Genomic DNA, 11519 nt, shown 5'->3' on the forward strand with positions numbered 1-11519 from the left:
ATTTGTTTTAAAGCTTAGTTATATAAAAATGCGTATATTTCGACTTTGAGAAGAGAAACTTTAGGTTCATATTACTTTGACGTTATAATGTCTCGATACACCAAAATGACGAAGAGCAAGCGCGCGAATCTCATAGTAAGGGTACTTTGAGACTTGATTTAATTTTGTACATGAGTTTGGGCATTTACTCGTATGTAACTGTGTATATGTGATTCCGTTTTAACTGTTGTGATGTGTGAAGAGAAGGATGCGCCCTGCTGTGACGTCATCATTGTAGCAATCATCTCAATCGAGAACACAGGTGTTTCATTGTGTAGCTTCCACCTGGTTGGTTTAATAACGCTGCGTTTTCCTTTGTGGAGCCCCTTTTCAGAACTTAGCAAGTCGTTCTTGTGGACCGTATCCATCTTTCCAGTAGTAGCACTACTTTACTCCATCTGTCATATGAAGATTTTGGATTATATTGATGATTACATTTGTGCGATAGTTGTGAGGAATAATGGAGAAGCATGATATAGCTTGTACAACTGGAGTGATCGTAGCGGTGGTCAGTGACGTCACAGCGGCAGCGTCCCTCCAAAGGTGCTAAATATAAGATATGTGCATTGTCCTTCGTCTAGTTCGCGTCCGCTTGGCGGTCAGCACGCAAACACATTTCTATGTCTGTTTAATTTTGGGTGCGTTCAGGCTTTATAATTCCTACTGACATTGACAGTACTAAAGTTGAGAAAGATTATTTTGTCTTTTAGGATCAGGGCCAAAGTTTTGGGTGTCGCATTTGTGGAGAAGCAGACAAAAGTGAGCTGTGTTTGCGTGACGTCAATATTCCTCGCAATGTAACGTCGCGTACGCGCAGTAGTTGAGAACGCACCAGTTCAGTTATGCGTGACCTTTCAACATTTGGTTCTATTTTTTACCAGTTTAGATAAGCTTTGGTCTAGTCGCTATTTCATAGTGGCCTATTCTATCCAACCTGGTCTGACGAGGCTGGCTATCCTAATTCAGTAACCTATAAATTGTCGATTATTTTATCTTCCCGCAGTTGGGTCAAAATTAGTCGATGATCGGTGTGAGTTCTTTAAATTTGCATGCGGACTTAAAGGTCCCATTATAACAAGTCCGCGGAATTGGATCTTTGAAAGCATCTCAGTACTCGTGCGTTCTTCGACTCGAAAGTATTATAGTAGTTAGCAGTAAGCGCTGTGAAACGTAAACAATTATACTTAGTGCAATTAGTTGCCTTCCATCATGTTGTCACGTTATTTGTACGTTATCGTGTAAGTGTAGGGTTAGACTCGTTGATTTGGCGATTGGGGCGCCGAGTTGCGCGCGCACTTGCACGTACTGCTCGCACAGTCGCATGCGTGCGCGCCACCAAAGTTGACACAGCGCTCGCGAGTTTTCATTTGCAGCTCTCTCAAGTTCTAGGGCTGTCTCCACGCAAAGCTCCCATAACACAATAGCATTTGACTACAGTATATACCATAAGGGCCTTTTTATCTAAGCCTTATATGGACCAAACAATTACATTATTCCTAAACAAAACATTGTCTTTGACTAAATATGTATACATATACACCTTCATTGTTACGCCTTTGTTGTACTTGATTACTTTCGCCAACTACACTACTAAAGCATCACGCTTACGTAATACTTTAAAGCAAAAAAAAACTATACTGTGCAGTTTCAACTTTGGTGACGCGATCTTTAACGCCAAGTATAAGCCAATTTATAACAGTTGTGTCTAGATATTGATATAACGGTTTTAACAGAGCAATGTTTCCTAGCGAATTATACGTGTGTTTTGTATTGTACCTTGTGATAGTGATTTGGGCTCGTCTGGAACCCGGTCTCCTAAGAGTTTTCGGACCCCAGTATTAAGGCAACTTAAGCGTTTTGTGATAAACCACTTATTGCAGAGCTACACCGTGTAAGCGGACCATAGCCAAGGAAACCGCTGCAGTTCCGCCATTACATTATATAGAACAGGCAGTTTCAAATGACATAACTAGAACTCATGACGGAAATACAGCGATTTCACTGACATGATTTGTTGCTAAGTGTGTCGCGAGAGTCGACTATTGCAAATCTGCCGGCGACGACATATTTGTTTTTGTCGAACTTAACTTACCGCTTAAGCAACACCTTGGCTCTGCGGCGATTAATGCGGCTGAGCTATACCTACTGGAGAGATGTGGATGTTTTAACAGCCATTTCGAATATTTATTGTAGCTATACTTATAAACGATTTCGAGCCATCTACAGATGTGCCAGCATTATGGTTGCTGCTAAAAATCTTTGGAAGTTGGTTGGTATATCTGCAGATGACATTATATTTCCCGATCTCTCCCGCTTTCTTTTCATTGATCACAAACAGCAATGTCTGGCCTGGCCTACAAATAAGGGTGTGTAAGTTTTTCCAATTCTTGTATTAATAGATACTTCTTATCAAATAACATTATAAGATTTACTTAACAGTAATCAAAAGAATTTATAGCCAGTTGATATCAGTTGAAATGTAGGAACTGCCCAATACCCTCTAGAGACCTCTAGTCTAATTACAGTAAACTATAATTACATTGCTGTAGCACGCCCTTGTTTGAGATCAATTTGACGACTGTGTCGTAGCTGCTGTAAACTCGCTGTCGGACCGTTGTTCTTCTTGTTTGGTAGCGCTCGGAAGTTGTCCAAACGAATCCTATTCATTTACATATAATAATATTATATGTTGCTTTGCTGATGACTATGATGTTTAAAGCTTTGTACACACATGAGAACAAGAGATGCGAACGTACTAAACATGTGCGGTTTTAAGTGGAGTGCCTCCGTGGCCACGCAGCGTCCGAGTTCGGTTGCTGGGCGCCGGACTTGAATGCCACTTAGGACGCGGCTTGTATGCTGCAGTTTGGCCAAGCCTGTGATGGGGCACGAAAATTGACGCGAGGTAGCTATTATAGATGTGAAAAGATAACATAGCTTAGAAAGACTTGCGGCTATTTCACTACAATGCTTTTTGTGAACAATGTACACGATAAAATAATGTTGTATACAGAAAAAAATGGTTACCTGTAATTCGCTTGTTGACAATCTTTAAAGTGAGTTAATTGACAGGACCTTAAGTATCGATTCCTACACTTTTTTCATTATTTTGTGAAAAATGACAAATATAATAATCATATATTGACGTTAGAGATTGTGAACAGCCCAATTATTAGTATAACTCGCCAATGAGTCAACGGTTTGTCTAATTGAATCTGAAGAATGTTTTAATATTAGTTGAAAGTGGGGTCAAATTATCAGTAAACTATACTTAACGTTGACGCTGGATGTGGCAAAAAATGTAGATAAACTAGTGAATCACGTTTTATATAATGAATTAGGCAATCACAATGTTGTACAACGCATTCGTTTTTTTATTACTTTTTTATTTATGTTAATGCTCTGTCTATGGTCCACAAAATGACAACGAAATTATAATTTTGTTATTTTTTCACTATAGGGTTTTAATAACATTCTAATATATGTTTACCAATGTAATTTTGGTTGTTGACAACCGCGCTACCTTGGTCAAAATTAAATTTATTTTAGACAGCGGTTGTATCGATTGTGGATAGGAGTGGAACAGCTGCTGTGGGTGTTCGCTTCATTGTCGTGTAGTGCGCTAACAGACGCGCCTGCGTCTACCTATCAGCACGCGCCGCAATCAAAATGACGCCATCAGTAAGCTTAGCATTAGATTGGCATGTTTGCAATCGTGGGGGAGTTAATTTTCAAGTATCGGAACTATGTATCGACAAATAAAATTGGATCTAACTTGTCGCGTTATAGAGTCGCAAATTCTGTAATATTTATTTTGAAAAATGCTACGCTATGCGCTAGCGCTATTCATCAAAATGAGTTTGAGTTTTAAAATTGCAATAAATCCATTTTACTCTGGCGTTACTGAAAATCAATTGTCGAAACGGATCGATTAGGAGCTTACAAATCTTAAACTAAGGGTAAGTACTCGATAGCACATCCCGACAACGTTGATGGTGTTTGTGAGTTCCGATCTTCGGGAGTAAAATTGGCTCATGTTTCAAACAAAACAAATTTCATTCATACCTCATAGAATATAGAGCGGCGCCATAAGTTCAAGAAATGTTGCTGGATAGCGCCCTAATACTTGAAGCTAAAAATAAAACATTAGCGAATTTTGGGACTCTTTTTTATCATATCTATTAATTTTTAAGATCAAAATTCTAATTTTCAAAACATCACAAAAGGAAATTCATATTTAGATAATTTTATAGATTGACTTATTGAACTTGTCCGTGGTTTCCGTTAGCTGAATGAGCACGCAGTTCCACCGAATTCCGCGGATGACGTGATATTATATTGAAACACAATTAATTGAGTTTAACATAGTTACTTTACAACTTTGTATAAAAACTACGCCTCCTTTAAATATAAATCTCCAACGTTATCAAGTTGTGCCGTATTTTGTTTGTAACGTAACGGATGGTGCATTTGCTTTCGGCGCGTGCCGATATGTAGTAAGTATGCGATTGTGTGTCGGCGTGTCCACGTGCGTCTGTCTGCTAACGAGAACTGTGCCTTCCGGGCGCCGGACCCGCGGCTCTACTCCCTCACCTTCTCACCTTTGTTAGAGCTTCTTCACATTTTAACATCTTATAAGGCACCAGATGTTTGCGGAGTAGGATATCTCTGCGTTTGTTGCTAAGATACCAGAGTCCTAGTAATTTTTTTAATGGATCAGACTGGTTCATCATTATCGTCGTCTTTCGTCTATAACAACTCTGAAACACCTTGTGTACAATGTTTCTTCGAAATAAGAATTTGAATTCAGGTTCTAGTGTTAGGCACAGGCCTCCTTAGAGAGATTTAGAGCACCCCCAAACGGTCCCATGCGGGTAGACGGGCTAAGCAGAGATTAACAGGCAGGAAGATGATATTGATGAACCAGGTGAAATTATCCAATAAAAACTCGTAGAAAACTGGGCTTTTAGTAACAAACTAATGTCCTGTGTGGGATTTATATCGCAGCTTTATGTGCCAGCGAACGTCTAGATAGCTCATGCAGTTGGATGCGCCCACTAGTTCGGTGGTGAGTTATAAGAAGTTGCAATGTGAAGCCCCGCCCCCTGCCCCGCCGCGCCGTCCGCCCGAGACATGATATATGCTCGTAATGTATTCTATTGTATTTATTATATCATAGTTAAAAAGTTTTATTAAAAAAAGTTGCTCAATTATTGTTGTTTTATTTGTGAACTTTATACTAGACTATCCTTGCCCTTGACTGCAATGTTCATCCAGAAGTGAAGACACAGTCTAAGATGGTAGCAGGCTAACCAGTTGGGGTACCGCTACCCCACGTCGTTGTTGATTGCGTGATGTCCAGGACTTGAGCTTCTGTATTCCGACCAGACCAAATAAAATTCAGATTTCCCTTTTCCCTTCCATTCATAAGACCACTGCGTCAGGGAGATAAAATAAAAAAACTTACAGATCTGATAACTTACATATGTATATAATTATAAGATCTGATAAGCTGATATAATAATAATATTTAGGGCTGATTATTCGTTAATTATACTGTTTAAATATGTCGTTTCGCCAAATAATGAAAAAATAATTAGTTTTAATTCTTGAAAAATAAGCCCTAATATGCAAGATAAGGTTGGCAGGGTAAGTAAAACAGTCCCGTCGTTTTGATATAATTTTATTTGTATGTTTTATTTATATATAATGACTATAATCATCTACCAAACTAAATAATATAATTCAACAGCATCCTTTATATACAATATGTATAGTTATAGTTTGTAACCTCCTGGTCTCCTAGTCCGAACTTTAAAAAAGAAGTCTAAATACAAAATAATGGTGAAATGAACTACGGTTATTAAAGATTAACAATCAATAATTTGCCACAAGTTTTGGTAACTATTTATTTATTTACAAATCTTATTATTAATTTAGTCCCTTAATTTCCGAATAAACGCGTTCAATGGGAACCTTTAGGCCTTGTCCAGAAAGGGCGAATTTTGTTTGCGTAAACTCAGAAGTTGGAGAAAAACATGGTTAGGTACTTTTAAAAATGCGTGTCACGCGTGAGTTGATATAAGAGAGGTTGCGTCTGGTGTAAAGTACTTATTGCACACTTCGTGAACGATATTTTTGAGTATTGAAACATACCTTCAGGTTTCTGAAGACTTTTCGACATTGGGTAGGTACCAACAGATATTATTTTATTTTTTCCGCTAGAAGCGCTGATTAGAGATGTACGTACGAACTCGAACTTAAGTACCTATATGGAAATGATATCAATTTCACTCTGGCTTTCCTGTAGTGTTTAGGTATACCTACTTATAGCAAACAACCAGCATGTTGGCTGTTCTTGTACAAGAAGTATGACTTTGGATATTCTATGGTTTTTTCTGGTCACAAATATTTGCGTAATGCTCGCTCCGTCACTAGTACGTTTTTGTGAAATTCCCTCTTTCTGGATAAGGTTTCAGTTTAGCATAGATAGCGCGTAGGGCTTGTGAGTAGCCAGCATACCGCGTACGAAGCGCGCGCAACAACGATCTATAGAATTACAAAACTTAACGTTAAATACATAACCGAGACATAAACAAGAATATGACAGAAACAGGCACACGTACGTATGGCGAACACGGCCGGGACTATCGCGTTCAGTTATCTAGATATAGTTCTATCTCACTAAGACCGTTCGGTTTTGGTAGTGCAGTATATCGATAAGCGCGTTTTGCGAGTGTAAACCTAACATTCTACGACAACAAAAGATCCCTAGTCCCGCATAACGAGATGACAGAGAAGCTAAGCCAAGCGGTCGTGAGATAGAATTACTATATGTAGGTAAGTAAATACAAATAAATGTCAAGAGTAGATAGATACCTAAAGGAGACATTTAATATATAATAAGCTTGCTCGTTTAAGTACTATTTTAATACATTGTAATCATCATATCATCTTATTGTAACTGTTGAAAAAAATTTCGTGAGCACCATATAAAATAAATGAAACCTAACGTTACTTTTTCTACATTTTTTTCATAGTACCTAGGTACTGAACATTTATCATACACTAGGTGGGTGCAAACTTAAAAAAGTAAAAATGTATCAACACAAGGATTTGGCTTTCTCTACAGTAACTTATTGAAGTAACAATTATGAAATGAGTTATTTAAACTTTTGGAAGTCTACGTTATTGTACTCTGGAGAAACCACCAGCTACCAGCTTGAGAGCATGGTGTCTAAAGACCTAAAGACTTACTTGTACGTAGTCATAAAAAGAAAGCGTAAATATGTAGGGTGAATGACATAATGCGATGCCTACACGGTGCTGACTCGGGTAGATACAATAAGCTTAGACATCGCTGCGGAAACGATAAATATTTTGACAACTGATAAGTCTAAGCAGGGCCAACGTAACGAGATTAAGAATGTTCACAGATTTGTCGCTGTTGTGGCAGAAAGAAAAAGACAGAGATATTAATTACCCTGTCATATAAAATCTAAACTTTTTTACATTCGTTAACTTTGGCTTTATTTGGTTCAATTAGGTTCAGTGTTGGTAGATAAAACCGAGTCAGCACTCAAGTTAGTTTTAAATAATGGTTGCATGTAGGTAAACCTCTAAAATATACTTCCACTAAAACCACTAATTAATATAGATAAGAAAATACTTTGTTTCTCGAATCAATTCTGCAATCGTTTGTATACACGTCTACGTACCAAAATAATCTGGTTAAAATATTTTAACTTTAGTGATATACCTACTCGTTATATCGGAACATTATTAGTTTCTTTCTCTATTATTATATAATTAATTCAATATTCCATCATTAGTAACGCTACGTTGTCGTATTCGAAATCTCTAAATAAACTTTAACACACTAAATAAAATATACAACAGATTATCGTATAACAAGGCTAAGAGACTTTACACACGACACATGCACGTGGAGCGCGGCAGTACCATTATAATGAGCTGTAAATGCGATACCTAGTCGCTGCGACTAGTTTCGATCATAGATAAATTTACAAATAATATCCATCTTTCTGACAGGTTTAACCTGCCCTGCCCTGCATAAAACAATCGCATTGACCGGCAAAATATATTGGGAGGCACACGGAGTCATTCGTACATAGTTACCTATGTTTTCTTGAAGTTTTTTTTAAATTTTAAGTTTTGCTGGTTGTGTGGTAATGGATTGAAGAACTTGAATTTTCATTGAAAAAGCGTTACGTCTATTAAACTAGAATTTTACTACGTTTACACAAAATTTTTATAGTAGTTTATTGACGCTTTTGTTTGTCCATTAATCAAGTGGGTCGATGATGGCCAGGCGCTTTAATATCGTGTATGTGTTTAATGTCGTGTGTAAAGGCTTTAATTAGGAATTATTATATACAAAATGGAGTTTTAAATAGTTTCCTTTGGCATCTAACATGTATAGAGCGGACGAACCAATTCAATCGTAAATATATCACTGAAATCGAGAAACTTTGTCACTGAATCGTTTAAGAACATCGATTTATCCTCACGAGGCAGTCACGAGGTTGATCTTGACACGCTCTTATGATAAATGGGTGACGCATTTCACGGCTCGGACGTGCCACCAATGGGCGATGGCACATTATCTACGAATCTTTGCAGTAGAGTTGTTAAAAAATTATAAATCTATCTATCATGAAATGGTCAACGCGTGTGGCGACCTACATAAGACCTATTGTAAGTAGACACATTGCCTAAGGGCGCTTTAAGCGATACTATACGATTTATATTTATTTTTGAAGCACATAAAATGTACTTTGCAGATGGTAGGTTTTTTTTTCCAGAGATGCGTTGTTCGTGGCTCTTAAGACATTCTTACCGCGAACTAACAATAAAACGATAGTACAAGATAAACTCAACCTTAACATAGACTACGTAGAGAACAATATTCAATAATTATACTATCGAGCGCAACGTAATATGTAATTTTTTAAACCTCCGAAAATTCTTTTCCAATTCCAATTTCGCAAATTATTTTATAATTACATTTCCGATAAATGCCTTTATCGCCCAATCCAACTACCTTGTTTGTTGTGACTTACTTTCTTTAATACGGTTACCCCACAACTCTGCTTTAATGCGAGTTAGCGGGCTAAGATAACAAACTCTGACTTTTAAATGTCGGTTATTATGGTCGGTCCCTACCATTTACTGATTGGGCCCACGGTGTTTGCAGGGAAGCCCGCGTGTTTCGCAATTTCTATTATTTACAAGATCGTCCTCTCGGTGATCTTACTACTCTCCAATAAAATAATTATGTGGTCTGAACTTTCTAAACTTCTAGTGCTTTATAAAAGGGTTACAACAACTCGGGAAGAAGAAGCGATAGCGCATAGGGCAGGCCACTCGTGTGACATTCAAATTGACAAGAATTTGTGACGTCAAAGGTCATCGCATTCACAGGGCCAAAATAAAAAAACCCAACTGTGGTATGAAAGAGCAATACAATAAATTAATATTAAATTATTAATTGTTTTTTTTTAATAATAAATCGAACGATGTTCGGTATTTAAAGGTGATGACAGAGAATAAACTTAAGATTATTTTTTTCTGGCTATCAAAATAAAATTAGTTCAAATCAGGTGCTGCCAAACGTTTAAAAGAATAATTGTGTTTGACGTCACAAAAGCGCGTGAAGTGGACTCGAATGTCACAGCGACTGGGGCCTCAGAAGAGGACCGGCATCACCAGTCAGCCTCGATCCTTTACAACGATTATTGCCATGCGATACACTGATACCTACTCTACAACAATGCGGATTCAACTCGCTGTACCACCGCGTCGATTGCCACGTCTGATAGCTTGCTGAGGAACCGAGCGGTATCCCTAACTATAGATTTATTTATATGTGACTAGTCTATGAGTATAGGTACGTTGATGAGGTTCCGGCTTCATCCGTGAAGAGTTCTATTCCAATGGAGTAACACTGCCAAAGTGACCCTCAAACGTTTTTTTTGAGGTCTATTAACAAAAAAAACAATAAACATTAAGCTTAATTTGCTATACTCCGCGAAAAGCGGTGAATCTGTACGTATCTGCAAAATACCTACTTCTATCCAATATTCGGCAAAAGTTGGTAGAAAGTCAAAGTCAAATATTTGATAAATGCTCACAAGCTTTTCTTTTTGGGTTACGTTCGTAAAAAGAACAGAATTGTACCGAAGCATATTTGACTTATACTAATTTTTTTTTGTTAGTATACTATACTCGTGGATTATAAATGGTCTGATATCATTGCAGAACAGCAACTGTCGACTCGACACCAAAGTTTTTGTAATTCGGATTATAAATTAACAATTATCAATTGACCTCTAACAACTGTGTACAGATAATCGGGTTTGTACATTAACTTTAAGATAATGATTCATTCAGCAACCTAATAAAAACCCACTGCTGTAATCTTTAAAGTACCAGCATGAATTGTAATCAGGTGTTTTATGTGTAGAACTTTAGTAGTAATACAGCGAGTTCGTTCTGCGCAACTTCTTATTCGCTACATAGTGCACTTAGTTAGTCAGTTATTTTTACAATGTAATATTAGTTATCGCTTTATTTAGTAATAGTTATTAATCTAACAACATCGACACGACACCGATTGGTCTGGACAGCGCCGAGCGACTGCCCGCCGGGCCCTCCTCTGACATTGATACCGTTGCTGGGTCAACATCTGTGATGTCACCATTCGCAGGAACGATTTGAATGTCATAACGAATTAGGGCCCTTGTAACCTTGGTATGAGACATGCACCCTCGCCATGTCCAAGTACAACTGTTCGTTGCGCAAGCGCAGACACATTGTTACCGACACGACGCTGTCGCAGGAAAGTGCGGTTGCGGTGTCCGACAGTAGGCTCGGTACTCTTGGCTGGTCAGTCAAGCGATGACAGCTATAGTGGCGTTAGACTGGAACCGTAGTATGGGGTTACAGATTGGCGCACCTTGGGAGTAAAACCAACTCGTATAACGTCACGGCAAACGGCCTGACGCTCTATTTTGTCGTCATACCCCACTGCGCAACCACATATTATTTTACTATACCCAACAACTTAATTTTTTAGCTTTTTTCATTATGTAACTGGAATCCAATACGTGACATAAAAGCGTGTGTCGGAGAGCGCAAGCTTTAAAACAGGCTGAATTAGTTCGCATGCAAGTCGTTATGCTTTCTCGCGAACACACAGTGCAGTTAAATGATATATATGTCATTGTGAGATGGCGATAACAAAAAAAAAAAAAAAACACCCGGCTAAGTTTGTTGTGGGCTTCTTCTTAGACCGGGACGCGTTTGGAACCCTCGTAGCTTTAGTTTTAAGTTTACGAATGTGGTTATCGCCATCATCTCACTACCGTGTAATTCTTATGTACGCATCAAAAGTGCCACCTGTGGGCCTACTTGAATAAAGATATTTTTGACTTTGACTTTGACTTTGACTTTGATAC

The sequence above is a fragment of the Pararge aegeria genome, chromosome 15, assembly GCF_905163445.1.
Source record: "Pararge aegeria chromosome 15, ilParAegt1.1, whole genome shotgun sequence".
NCBI lineage: Eukaryota > Metazoa > Arthropoda > Insecta > Lepidoptera > Nymphalidae > Pararge > Pararge aegeria.